Source organism: Carcharhinus amblyrhynchos, chromosome 13, assembly GCF_965287045.1.
Source record: "Carcharhinus amblyrhynchos chromosome 13, sCarAmb.v2.hapA, whole genome shotgun sequence".
Classification (NCBI taxonomy): Eukaryota; Metazoa; Chordata; class Chondrichthyes; order Carcharhiniformes; family Carcharhinidae; genus Carcharhinus; species Carcharhinus amblyrhynchos.
In genome coordinates this window covers 28815526-28829897 of record NC_137336.1, presented here as the reverse complement: position 1 = coordinate 28829897, position 14372 = coordinate 28815526, and the positions used below count along the sequence as shown (strand labels likewise).

The following is a 14372-nucleotide window of genomic DNA, read 5'->3' as shown; positions in this document are numbered from 1 at the left end:
CTGCAGGCTGGGTTTTTGCGACTCATGCACAAGGACCCCGAGGTCCCTCTGCACCGTCGCCTGCTGCAGTTTTTCACCACGTAAGTAATAGTCCTTCCTACCATTCTTCCTACCAAAGTGGACCACCTCGCACTTGCCAACATTAAATTCCATTTGCCAGTTCCTGGCCCATTCGCCCAGCCTATCTAGATCCTTCTGCAGACTCTCTTCACACCCTCCGCGCAATTTGCCATTCCACCAATCTTGGTGTCATCAGCAAATTTCGACACCATACACTCGGTTCCCTCCTCCAGATCATCTATATAAATGGTAAATAGCTGAGGCCCCAGCACCGACCCCTAGGGCACTCCACTAGTCACCAACCGCCAATCCGAATAGCACCCATTAACCCTCACTCTCTGCCTCCTATTTGACAACCAATCCTCTATCCACGCTAACACCCTACCCCCAACTCCATGCCCCCTTACCTTCTGCAATAACCTCTTGTGAGGTACCTTGTCAAACGCCTTCTTAAAATCAAGAAAGACCACATCCACCGGCTCTCCTCTATCCACCGCCCTAGACACATCCTCATAGCACTCCAATAAATTTGTCAGACACGACTTCCCCTTAACGAAACCGTGCTGCGTCTGCTCTATCAAGCAATTCCCCTCAAGATGCCTCACTATTTCCTCCTTGATGACGGATTCTAACATTTTACCTACAACAGACGTTAAACTAACCGGCCTATAATTCCCTGCCTTTTGCCTGCCACCCTTCTTAAACAACGGCGTAACATTAGCCATTTTCCAATCTTCCGGCACTTCCCCGGAATCCAGCGACGTTTGGAAAATAACCACCAAGGCATCCACTATCACCTCCACCATTTCTTTCAGAACCCTCGGATGCATTCCATCCGGTCCTGGGGAGTTGTCCACAATCAGTCCCTCCAGTCTGTCGAGCACCACCTCTCTAGTAACAATAATGTCATTGAGACCCTCCAGTCCTACCACCTTTCCATCGCTAACACCCGGCAAATTATTCACGTCCTCCTCCGTGAAGACCGAAACAAAAAAGTTATTCAAGACCTCAGCCATTTCCCCATCCCCTACAACTAAGTCCCCCCTCTCATCCTCTAAGGGTCCAACGTTCACCCTAGCCAGCCTCTTCCTTTTTATATATTTATAAAAACTCTTGCTATCCTTTTTTATATGAAGCGCTAGCCCAGCTTCATAGTTTCTCCTACCCTTCTTTATCAACTTCTTTGTCAATCTTTGTTGACATTTAAACCTCTCCCAATCCTCTTCTCGCCCACTACTGTTAGCTACTCTAAACGCCTCCGCTTTTAATTTAACACTTTCCTTCACCTCCTTCGTTATCCATGGCTTATTACCTCTCCTCCTACGGTCCTTTTTAACCATCGGAATAAATTTCTGCTGAGCACCAAGAAAGATCTTAAAGATCCTCCACTGCTCCTCAGCAGACCTACCTTCCAACGCGCTCCCCCACATTCAGGGAAGGAAGGGGCAATTGGGAATTGAAAAATCATGCCGTTAACAGCAAAAGTTCATTTTGAAATTTTGAAGTTTGTGTATCTAAAGTTAAAGTTTATTTATTAGTCACAAGTAAAGCTTACATTAACACTGCAATGAAGTTACTGTGAAATTCCCCTAGTCATCACACTCCAGCACCTGTTTGGGTCAATGCACCTAACCAGCACATCTTTCAGACTGTGGGAGGAAACTGGAGCATCAGGAGGAAACCCATGCAGACACAGGAAGAATGTACAAACACCGCACAGATAGTGACCCAAGCTATGTACTGAACCCAGCTTCCTGGCGCTGTGAGGCAGCAATGCTAACTACTGTCCTGCCCCACATCTGAGTAGAGAGAGTCTTCACCGACTGAATCCATTGCTTGCTCCAAATTCTGATCCCGAGTTACCTTCCTTCATTGCGGCAGGCTCCAAAGCATTTTGAGGAGAGGTTTAGAGCAGACTGCTCCTTGTGTTCTCACTTATGTGAAGATCCTAAAATGAAAGGGAAAGAAAGGAGACAACTAATCTCATCACACCATTTAGGTATATGCCTAGGATTTTCCCATTATATTTTAAATTCCTCGACTCAGCACCACACATGTAACCCTCTCCTCCACACTAACACAAAATTCTGTCTGTTTTTGCAAGTTCACCCATAACACATGATGGCAAATAATAATTGATGCTATTCTTTTTAAATTTGTTCATTTGTTTTTGATGCTGTTGATCAAAGGATGAATGTTGATCAGGAGAACTCCTCTGCTCTTCAAATAGTGGGGTGGCACAGTGATTAGCACTGCTGCCTCAAAGCCGTGTTTGATTCTGGCCTTGGGTGACTGTGTGGAGTTTGCATGTTTTCCCCATATCTGCATGGATTTCCTCCGGGTGCCCCGGTTTCGTCCCACAGTCCAAAAATGTGCAGTTTAGGTGGATTGGTCATGCTAAATTGCCCATGAGTGTCCACAAATGTGTACATTGGGTGGATTACTCATGGTAAATGCATGGGGTTATGGAGCTAAGGGAAGGGGAGGATGTGGGTGGAATACTCTTTTGGACAGTCTGTGCTGACTCGATGGGCCAGATGGCCTTTTTCAGTGCTATAGGGATTCTGTGGTTCTATGGACCTTATACATTCTTATATATTCACTATGATGATAAACAGCAGATGGTATGTCGGACTCTAGCAGCAGTCCTGCAGCATTTAAGTACCAGCTTAGATTACATGCTCAAATATCTGGAGGGAAGCTTGAATCTAAAACTGACTCAGAGACAAGAGTTCTATTACTGCCAATGCTGACAGCTTTTGATGACACTTTATGTGTCAGTCAAAACAAGTGAAGTTAACATTGGGAATTGGAATATTATTCCCTTCAGGCACTTAAATTCAAAATAAAGTTATTTCCACATCAACTACAGCACAACTTCCTTCAAAATAAAATTTCCTTCATTTAGCCTGAACAATGTCTTTGTTCATAAGACACAGTGGTTAGCACTGCTGCCTCACAGCACCAGGTTCAATTCCCGATTTTGGGGCACTGTCTGTGTGGAGTCTGCACATTCTCCCTCAGTCTGCGTGGGTTTCCTCTGGGTGTTCCGGTTTCCTCCCACAGTCCAAAGATGTGCAGGTTAGGTGAATTTGCCATGCTAAATTGTACCCGAACAGGTGCCAGAGTTTGGCAACTTGGGGATTTTCATAGTAACTTCATCGCAGTGTTAATGTAAGCCTGTTTGTGACCAATAAACTTTATTTTAACTCCTAAACAGTGCCTGTCATAGAATCTCTAGAGTGCAACTGGCCTGCACCGACTATCTAATCCCACTCAGGCCCTATCCCTCTAACACCATGTATTTACCTCACTAATTCCCCCTAACCTACATATCTAGGGGCAATTTAGCATGGCCAACCAACCCAACCAGCGCATATTTGGACTGTGAGAGAGGAAACTGGAGTATCTGAAGGAAACTCACGGAGACATGGGGAGAATGTACAATATCCACAAAGTTACCCAAGGCAAGAATTGAATCCAGGTCCTTGGTGCTGCAATGCAGCAGTGCTAACCACTGTGCCACCCCTACCTACTGTAATAAAAACCTACTGGCAGTTTTGTTTCCCAATACAACTGTCCTCATAACATAAGAAAGGGGAGACTATATAGCCCCTCGAGCCTACTCTGCCATTTAATTTAATCAAAGCTGACCTTCTGCCTCAACCAAACTATAAAAGCTGAACAATTTTGTGTTAAATTCAAGGGCTGTTTGTGCTGTGGGCTAATGACTACCAAGAATTGGGTGAAAATGGTGTGTCTGCGTGTGTCAGCCACGGTTCACTTGGTAGCACATTCACATCTGAATCACAAATTTCTGGATTCAAGTCCCTCACCAAGGCTTGAATAGTGAGAACAAAAATCAAGGCTGGTAGGACTGAAGGAGCATAGCGCTGTCAAAGGTGCTGTCATTCAGATGATACATAACAATTCCATTTATCCGGTGTATGTAAAAGATGCCAAGGCACTAGGGTAGGAGAGTTACCACATACCCTTGCCAATAATAATCCCTCAATCAATATGGCAAAACACAGACTATCTGGCCATTATCACACTGCTGTTTGTGGGAATTTGCTGAGTGCTGTGCCTCTAACATTGCAACAGTAGCTACACTTCAAAAACTGATTCCCTGGCTGTTAAACGCTTTATGATCTCCAGCAGAGGTGAAAAGATCTATTTTGAATTTTTTTTTACTAAATGATCTCGCCAAATAAGTAATTTCTGCAGCACATTATTATTTCATGTTTTTCAATAATTTTCAACCATGATTTCTACCATTAGATGCACAACTGGTGCTATAAAACATATAATTGCATTAATGCCAGAAACAGTGTAATTTTGCAAACTGCACTATATATCAAGGTCATGCTTCTGGCAACATTGTGAGACACTTATTGCAAAACGTCGGTGTAGGTTGAAAACCCACTGAAACTTAAATGTCATTAAGAGAAATTTGCAACAAAATAAATATTGAATTCCACTGCCCAGGGGAGAAGAAAATCACAGCATCCTATCTACTCACAGAAAGAAAGTGGTGAATTTGTGGCGCTCACTGCCTCATAGTGCGATGGGGTCTCAACTGTTGAATGGTTTCAAGAAGGAGATAGATATATTTCTAATTAAAGAAAAGGGATGAGGGGATATGGGAACAAGTGGGAAGGTGGATTTGAGACCAGGGACAGATTAGCCATGATTTAATTGAATAGCAGAGCAAGCTCGAAGGGTACAGAATTTGCCTACTTCTGCCTCTAAATCCTATGTCTCTATCAATCATTGACAGGAGTGACAATCATTGATTCCCCATTAATGTCTATTGGACGTTTTAAAACATATGGAAGTATGAAATGAAATGTTGAACAATGATGTGGAAAGAGGGACTTTCCAATGGTGAATCTCACCCCCCATCCAGGCTGAGTTAGCAGTCCTTGCACTGCCCAAGCTCCCTGCCTCTGCGGGAGAGGAAGGGTGGGGACTGGTTTCGTGGCATCCAGCGGCCGGGGGGGAAGGGTGAGCGGGTTGCACCCGGCGGAAGTGAAGCGGTCGCCATTGTTGTGTCGTGGCTCTGACGGCTCCCAGCTGATTGTGAGCTCCCGGCTGAGAGGCGAGGAAAACAGCCCGATCCTCGGATCAAGTCCCCGGCGCCGAGCTTCTCCCCCCCTCCCACGGCCTCCTCCCGCTGACATTTCCCGGTGAGTTTGATGCTGCAGCAGCAGTAGGGGGGGAGGGACGGGGGTCTCTTTCTATCGGTCTGTCTGGGCTCTTGTGAACCCCGGTGCGGGCCGGTCTCCCTGGTGATCCCGGGCCGCTGGCACTCGGTCCCCCGGCGCCCAGAACAGCAAAGATCAGTTGTAAGAAGCAAGTCTTCCCCCGCTCCCCGGCTTCATCAGCCTGCGGCCCTCACCCGCTGTCATTTTAATGCTGACTCTTAACCCCCTCCCCCCACCTGCCGGACACTGCCTCATAACCGAGCCCCAGATCTTCTCAGACATATCTTGGTGTCCTCCTCCCTTTTCTTTTGACTTTTGGGCCCATCCTCTTCTTATGGCCCCTCACCACCCCCCGATTTCAGGTGTCGGAGGGATAGAGATTGTAAATACAAGCCACTTATGTGTTTTTTTTGTCGAGTCCGTCCCTGCACGGCTGCTGTGTCACAAAGCTGGTTCCATCGCTTTGTTAATCTTTTGCTGTGCGTTTGCTTCTCTGTCTTTCCTACACATTGTTTTGTGCGTATTATTAACTAAAATCCAGAATTGAGGACAGCTTTTTTAAAAAAAAAGTACTCCTTTAATCAAGCAGTGTCAATCCTGAAGGTGTTGGTGTTGGTGCTGATGCAGTAAAATCCACGCAAAAGTTGTATTTAAATTGTGAGCAAAAAAGATATTTGGTTAGACTTTGACTATTCAAACTGGCCTGGATGTTCGGGTTGATTTTTCAGCTCTTGGGCTTTGGTGGACTCTGGAATAAACTGCGACCAAGACAGGGTAGTCGCCACAACAATTTAGGTATGGCAGTGACAAAAGTGGCAGTGGATTACTTGACTTCTGGTGGTGCCAACCCTTGTACAAGGTATTGGCCATCTTGCTGGAAAGAAGGGAGAATTGTTAATAGGAATTGGTCTGAAACAGAGAAGAGAAGTTTACGTAGTATGATCATGACAAAAGTTGCTACTGGTTGAATGGATAATATTTATGAATTAAGAGTTGGATAAAAATGAATCTGAGCAGAAATAGAAACAAGTTATTTTGTTTTGGCTGCGTCTTTCCAAAAATTACTTCACGGATGAACTGTACATTGTTTTCTCTTCTGATCTAGCAAGGAAAATTACCACTTGGCACAGCGCTGGGTCACAAGATAATGAAATTTCTATTTTAATTTTTTAAAAGAATGAACAATGTTTATATTTTTCCATTGTTAATAAACTACTAACGGAAGCCCACTTCATTTTGGTCATGGGAGTTAGTTATGAAGGAAAATGAAAGGAGGAATTTTGCTCCCAAAGAGTCTCATGTTTGATTACCAGCCTGTGTGGACTCAGCTTGTTTCAGAGAGGGTGCCATAATGAACCTCCATTCTTTTGATTTAGGGAGGATTCCAGTGATGCCTGACAAACTGTGAACAGGGTTGAAGTCCACTGTGATGCTGTCTGAGGTTGAATAGCCTATCAGGACTCAGTATTTGGACTTGCCTATAGAATGACCAAATAGACCATGTATCTGACAACTGCCAGGACCCTGGAAATTTTTTAAGCGCCTATCCATCCTGCTTTTTTGTGACTGTCTTTAAATACTTGTGCAACTGGGGGAAGGCAGTACGTGACCACTCATTATTTGTGACCAGTGTTTTGTTTTACGCATAGTGTCACTTAATAAGTAGGCATTATTGGAGATGGCAGTCACTGTACTTGGATTGTCAATATTTTGTGTGCTTCATGGAAACCAAATTTTCTAAACAATAGCGATGCAAATGATTCCTGTCAGTGCATTGCTGTTTGTGCTTTCAACTTTGAATAAATTGACGTTAGCAAACAGCATTATCAATTCTAGGGAATTTAGGAGATTTGTAAGGATAGGCTAAACGGGCTAGTGATATTCTGCTCAAAGCTCATTCATATCAGCCAGAGGTAGCATTTATGTTTAACTCATATCTTACTTTTAAAATCCACTTTAAGTTTTTCTATGCCATCTCACAACTGGACCCGGTATTCAAGATTAAAACAAACTACTGCAGATGCTGGAATCTAAAACAAATACAGAAAATGCAAGAAAAACTCAGCAGGTCTGACAGCATCTCAAGAGAAAGAATTTAGCTAACGTTTTGAGTCTGAATGACTCTTTGTCAGACCTTGTATTCTAGAGGTCCCAACTTAAACTCCTTTACTCTCTACCTCCCTCTCCTTTAACCCATCCAGGTAAACTCAAATTATCTCGTTGCTTTGCAAGTTATGATTGCTGAAAGTTCCACTAGAGCAACTCACCAGTACTTGCCCAAAGAGCCATTTGCTACACAGTGGTTATGATCAGAAACCTGGGTGATTTCATGTCCTAAGTCATTTCTTCCTCATTAATGAAGATTAAACTTGCAGCTTTGTTAAAAGTGCAAGATGGGGCAAGGTTAAATTTTAAACCATGCCTTGTGGCAGGTGATTGGTAGATAGATGGGCAGACACTTGTGATGCTAATCTGTACTGATCTGTGACACCTTGTTTGATTACTCTCCCTGTGTTTATGCCAAGAACCAGTTCAAATGTCAGAGTTTGAAGCTCACTTTGGAATGTTTCGCAGGTCACTCAACACTTTCTCCTCCGAGGACTGGCTGTTCCTTCAAGAGGTATAAGATTGTAAACATTGCACATCACAGTGGGGCAGTGATTTTGCTTTGGCTGTTGAAGGGTATCAGATTAACTCAGATTGACGTAGACAGTCCAAAGATGTTTTCCAGTCTCAGTGGTGTCAGTAACCTACTTGGCGTGTGGTATAATCTACCATGTGTGTATGTTGTTGACCTTTGGTGGCCCACGTGCAACAGACGGCTGTTAGTCCTCTGTTGTGTAATAAAAAAAAATCCATTATCCACTCATTTCAATTAACCCTTTCAGGGCTGACCATTTTTAAGGCCATTTCAGTACGGGTAGTAGGTATGGAGCTTTTGATTGATAACTTTTATTTACTCCTGAATTTGAGTCTAAGAAAACAGTTGCGAATGTCAATGTATTTTTGGTGGAATCAGAAATGAAACAAAGCATCCTTAATTAGAAAAACTGAGGTTTAATCGGTAAAAACAACTTTACACAAAAATGAAACACGAGTAATTAACAACAGCTTGCAATTAATAAGTGCTATTAACATAGGAAAGCATCTCAGACTGCTTCGCAGAAGTATTAGTGGTTAAAAGTGGACTTTCAATTAGAGAGGAGATATTAGGAGGACTGGTGAAAAGGAATTAATAGGTGTATTTTAAGGAAACGGGGTTACAGTGAAGTTGTTTAGGTTGGAAATTCTAGTATGCGGGGTTTAGATGCACAGAAATACTTCATGTAGATTTCTAAGAGGATTTCATGTCTCATTATTTGAACCTCAGCATCTTTTCCCCCCTCTCCCACTGCTCATAAAACTAGATTTATCTGCATGTCATCAATGGCCCTGTGTTTGTGTAATGTTGCTTTTTCTCTGCAAGCAAGGAAAGGTGTGTGTATCACAGCAAAGCTGCGGTGTGATGCTAATGCCTGTAGTGAAAGTGGAGAGCTTGTTATCCGGCCTTACTTAACATTAAAAACTGCATGGGAGAAGCATTGAATTTTAACATTGCACCTGTCCCCAAAACACTGTTGACTGAGAATTGCAAGTTATATTTACACCAAAGTTCTAATCAGGATTACAGTTAGTATGGTTTGATAACCCATCTTATGCATGTAAATTGTTTTATGTGTATGTAAGACTGAGCGTTTTATTTTGTTTTTAAATAAGTGGACTATAGCTTGTTGTGTATGCATTTTTCCCACTTTAAATTGTGAGCACTTCTGTGTGTGAAAGTAGTGTCATACTTGATCAAAAGCACCTGCATTACTTAATAATGGAAATATGTATTGTGATGTGTTTTGACAGACTGTTGAGACAAACTTTGGACAAACAAATGAGGCATAATGCAATGCAGACCTAGATTGAATTACCTCTTTCTGTACTGTACTATTTATTGATTAGGCACATTGAGGATGTAATTATCTGTCAGTAGTTGAGCCGTGAAAGTCAAGATGGTCCCGGTTCAATCTCTTGTCTGCGTTCAGTCACAGTTCATCTCAACAATTTTGGGATGAAGAAGGGAACGGGTTCCCATTCCTGATTGCTAACCAGCAGCCCCGGCTAGAAGTGCAAATGTGTGGTCACAGGGCAAGAAATAAACTGTGATGCCCTTATATTGCCAGCACTCAAGTCAAGGCTCACCCAATGAATAACAGCAGCTTGGCAAGGAGTCATTGTTTTCAACAAATGAGAAAATTGGTGAGAATGTTTCTCTGATTCAAATCAAGCCTGGGTTGAGTTATCTGAACTCAATGTGGCATGGTGACACAGTAGTTAGCACTGCTGCTTCACAGTGCCAGGGACCTGGGTTCAATTCTAGGCCTAGTGGCGCCACAGCCCCTCACTGAATAGAGGATTGGCTGACTGGCAGAAGGCATAGAGAGTGGATAGAGGGGTCTTTTTCAGGATGGCAGCTGGTGACTAGTGGCACGCCTCAGGGGTCAATGCTGGGACCACACCTGTTCACAATATACATTAACGATTTGGACAAAGGAACTGAAGGCACTGTTGCTAAGTTTGCAGATGATACAAAGATATGTAGAGGGACAGGTAGTATTGAGGAAGCAGTGGGGTTGCAGAAGGACTTGGACGGGTTTGGAGAGTGGGCAAAGAAGTGGCAGATGGAATACAATGTGAACAAGTGTAAGGTTATGCACTTTGGAAGGAGAAGTGAAGGCATAGACTATTTTCTAAATGGGAAATGCTTAGGAAATCAGAAACACAAAAGGGATTTGGGAGTCCTTGTTCAAGATTTTCTTAAAGTTAACATGCGGGTTCAGTTGGCAGTTAGTAAGGCAGATGCAATGTTAGCATTCATGTTGAGAGGGCTAGAGTACAAGAACAGGGATGTACTTCTGAGGCTGTACAAGGCTCTGGTCAGACCCCATTTGGAGTCGTGAGCAGAATTGGGCCCCATGTCTAAGGAAGGATGTGCTGGCCGTGGAAAGAGTCCAGAGGAGGTTCACAAGAATGATCCCTGGAATAAAGGGCTTATTGTATGAGGAACGTTGAGGACTCTGGGTCTGAACGTGTTGGCATTTAGAAGGATGAGGGGGATCCTATTGAAACTTAAAGGGTACTGCCAGGCCTGAATGGAGTGGACATGGAGAGAATGTTTCCATTAGTAGGAAAACTAAAACCAGAGGGCGTAAGTTCAAGCTAAAGGGATGATCCTTTAAAACAGTTGAGGAGGAATTTCTTCAGCCAGAGTGTGATGAATCTGTGGAACTGTTTGCCAAAGAAGACTGTGGAGGCCAGGTCATTGAGTGTCTTTGAGACAGAAATAGGTTCTTGATTAATAAGGGGGTCAGGGGTTATGGGGAAGAGGCAGGAGAATGGTGATGAAAAAAATATCAGCCATGATTGAATGGTGGAGCAGACTTGATGGGCCCAGTGGCCTAATCCTGCTCCTATGTCTTATGGAGTTTGCATATTCTCCTTGTCTACATGGGCTTCTTCCAGGTGCTCTGGTTTCTTCCACAGTCCGAAGATATGCAGGTTAGGTACATTGGCCCTTTGTATGCCAAGATATTTAGGTTGGGAGGATTAGCAGGATAAATGTGTGGGGTTACACGTTTAAGACCAGGGTGGAATGCTCTGTCGGAGAGCTGGTGCAGACTTGATGGGCCAAATGGCAGCCTCCTGCACTGTAGGGATTCTATGAATTTGGATAGTGGTATCATTGACCTGAACACTCAGGTTAAGGAAGTGAGAAAAATCAATCAATCTTTCGGGTGCTGATCATTCATGCTGAAAGTTCCTGCTGTGTTAGCATATCTGGTTAGGACATGAAGGAGCTCTTTGTGCCAACCTAAAGTGGAATAGCCACTTCTGAATCCCCTGCTGGCAGCTATGCAAGTACAATATAATGTTTCCATTCTTGGCACATTCAAAAATGTAAATGTTCTTAGGTGGAGTGTTCTCTGCAAAACTTTGTGGTGTATGGCCAGTTTTTCAATGCACGGTAGCTTTAAGTTGTTTTGCACACTCTGAACAGGGCCTCCACAGTACCTGCTGGGCTGCTGCACAGCTACATGCAGCTTAACATGAGTGTTGCCTAGATGTATAGAAAGCTGCTGCACTGTGAGCAGTTTCTCTTCCTTGAACTAATATCCAAACACTCTTCCATTGTGAAATTTTAATCTGATGCAAAGTCGTCTTTTTGAATGCAAATTTGTGTATTTCTACTTTTCCTTCAATTTTCTTGTACCCTTTTGTGAGGCTATTGACCAATGCTAAGCTACATTTTCAAAGTTACCGTCAGCGCTATGAAATGTTGCCAAGCAGCTATTCGCAAAAATGTGAATCGATGGCAGGCAATTTATCTATAAGTACTGGCAATCTGACAATTGCTCAGTATCCACAGGTGTACTCCTTTTTTCAGGGATCATTTGAAACTATCAAGATTGTATACTTTGCTATTTGATTTTAAATAATCAGGGCATGATCGTACATGAATACTATCTACAGTGTGGAAAAAGTAGGACGGTGTATTTTCGATTTGTGACGTTGCCCTTCCTACCCAGCTCCCAGCCTTGGCTGTAGTTATGTGGAGCCAAACTAAGTGGAGCTTCCAGGTCCAAACAAATCCTGTACTAGAAAATGGAGAGCGCTTGATGAAGGGAGCACTTTCACGGTTCAATGTATTGGAGTAAGACTGGAAGAAGCTTGCAATAAGTTTGTTGTTCTTGGTGAACTCAGTGGGGGGGTAGATGTGGAAAACAGAGGGGGATTTCAGTGCAAAAAAGTGACAAATGAAAATGCCAGCCTTTGGGATGGAGTGACGTTGTATTATAATTAAAACATTAGTTAAATTAACAACAAAAACAGAAAATACTGGAAAATCTTAGCTGGTCTGGCAGCATCTATGGAGAGAGAATGGGGCCAAAGTTTCAAGCCAGGATGACCCTACATCAGAGTTAAATTAGCATGCATGCAGCAGGTATCATACATGATGAATTTGACAAAGAAAACTATCTTTAGAATCTGTCCTTCGAACAGTATGATTTCAACATAAGTAATGAAATAGGTGTGAATTTTTTTCTCTGCTGGGCAGTTATGACATAACTAACGAAAAGGGGACAGAGATTTACTGTCATTTCATTTTTGTGATCACCAATTCCTGAACATGAAGAGATGCCAAGTTCAAAAGTGGTAACCTTTTGTATCACTTACTACATAATTTGCCTGTTTGTTGCAGATGAAACTGCCTTTTACCAGGACATCTGTTTGTAAACATAGTTCGACTGGAACATTTAATTTTGGGATATGCTGAAGGGGTATAGAAAAAGTTGTATGCCCTTTTGCTGAAATCCCTATCTAAAGTTCACTGAAATGTAAACTGTCAGTTGTAATCGTGCAGAGCTTGATTTTTGCTAAAATAGCTTCCATATTTCAACAGCTTTTTAGCATCCTTTAACAGTTTGGAGTACCACAGCAGCAGAGGGTTGAGTATTTTAAGGCACTGACGGGTTTGATCCCTCTGATTATACATAGATGTACGCCTGCTAAGATGCACTGCAGGAACTCACCAAAGTTCCTTGGACAGCAATTTCGAAACCCATGACCACTACCGTCTAGAAGGGCAAGAGCAGTAGATACCTGGGAATACCACCATCTAGAGGGTCCTTTCCATGTCACTCACCATCCTGGCTTGGAAATATATCACCGTTCCTTTACTTGCGGGTTCAAAACCCTGGAATTCTCTCCCTAACAGCATTGTGGGTGTACCTACACCTCAGGGACTGCAGCAGTTCAAGAAGGCAGCTCACTACCACCTACTGAAGAGCAACTAGGGGCAGGCAATAAACGCTGGCCTAGTCAGCAACACCCACATCCTGGAAATGAGTTTAAAAGAAGCTGTGAACTGAAAATCAAATCAGATAATCCAGACTCTCCATACCTGGGGACTGAAAATTAACCTGTTATCCCAACCCCTAACTGGAACTGTAAAGCAGTCTTCCTTGCAGAGCTATTGTTTGACTTCCATCCTTCCATCCTTCAATTCTTCTATTAATTATTTTCTAGCTTGCTTCTTTCTCTCTTCACAACAGTCATTTGTGTTATGTTTTGGCTCCCCACGCGTGGAAGATTTGTCATTTGTTTTCTCATTTAGCTAGACAGGGAGCATTAATGTTATTTTAGAACAGGGTTGTTATAGCCTTAATCTTAACCTTGTGGCATCTGCAAACTACAGTTTCACAGTAGGAAAGGCTAGATAATAATCAGGAGCAGAAGCCCTAGCTGATATCCCCCACCAATCTGGCCGATATCATCACATTCAGATCAGAGATTGAAATATTCTTTGACTCAGAATCGTGCCATGTGATGCATTTGCTGCTGTGTGTAGGGGGTGGTGGGGGAGGGGCTATTGGTAGCTGCCAATGTTCCAAAGAAGATTTTGCTTTTGCTATTATTCAGCTGTGAGGCTCCGCACACAGCACTATTTTGTTAATTAAATTAATCATACCAGATTTGAATACAAAACCAGTTGGCCACCTACAATGCATGTATAGGAATTTAACTTCATGCGGGCGTAAAGAGTCCTTTGACTATTTTATCAGTGGAAACCACAGTCAGTGATGAGCCTATCACCATCTGTCTTTCACACCATTATTTCCATCAGGGACCCTGGAAAGTGATATGTATTAATTGGACCAATAAATATTTTTCACTTTTTCTTCCAGTGGCTTGAGGGAGCAGATGCAATTACAGACTGTCTCCACCCTGCCAACCTAGCTAAGGTCATTCTAACCATCTGAAATGAGCCTGGTCTTCTACTTGCCTAACACCTCCATACCCGAATTGTCCAGTAGGATGAAAGAATAGTGATCAATTTTACCCAACTATACAGGCACTTATTCTGAGATCAATTGGCTCAACATTAGATTGACAGTAGATGAAGTGGTCCAGAAAGACACCACTGTGACCAGCAAGGAACAACATACAACTTTGTGTGTCCACATTGTGGGAGGCCTTTAATTTTTCCATAGAGGTATTCAGGAAGCCTTCTTTCAA

General features: G+C 43.0%; 1 protein-coding gene across 1 annotated transcript in view; it reads left to right on the top strand.

Moving 5' to 3' along the window:
• The first annotated feature begins 5083 nt into the window (after positions 1-5083).
• Positions 5084-14372, top strand: part of sar1b (secretion associated, Ras related GTPase 1B) — a 30169-nt gene continuing 20880 nt past the window's right edge. Inside the window, exon 1 of the mRNA XM_080201442.1 lies at positions 5084-5249. The gene's annotated coding sequence lies outside the window, so the exon portion shown is untranslated. The remainder of the gene's footprint in view (positions 5250-14372) is intronic.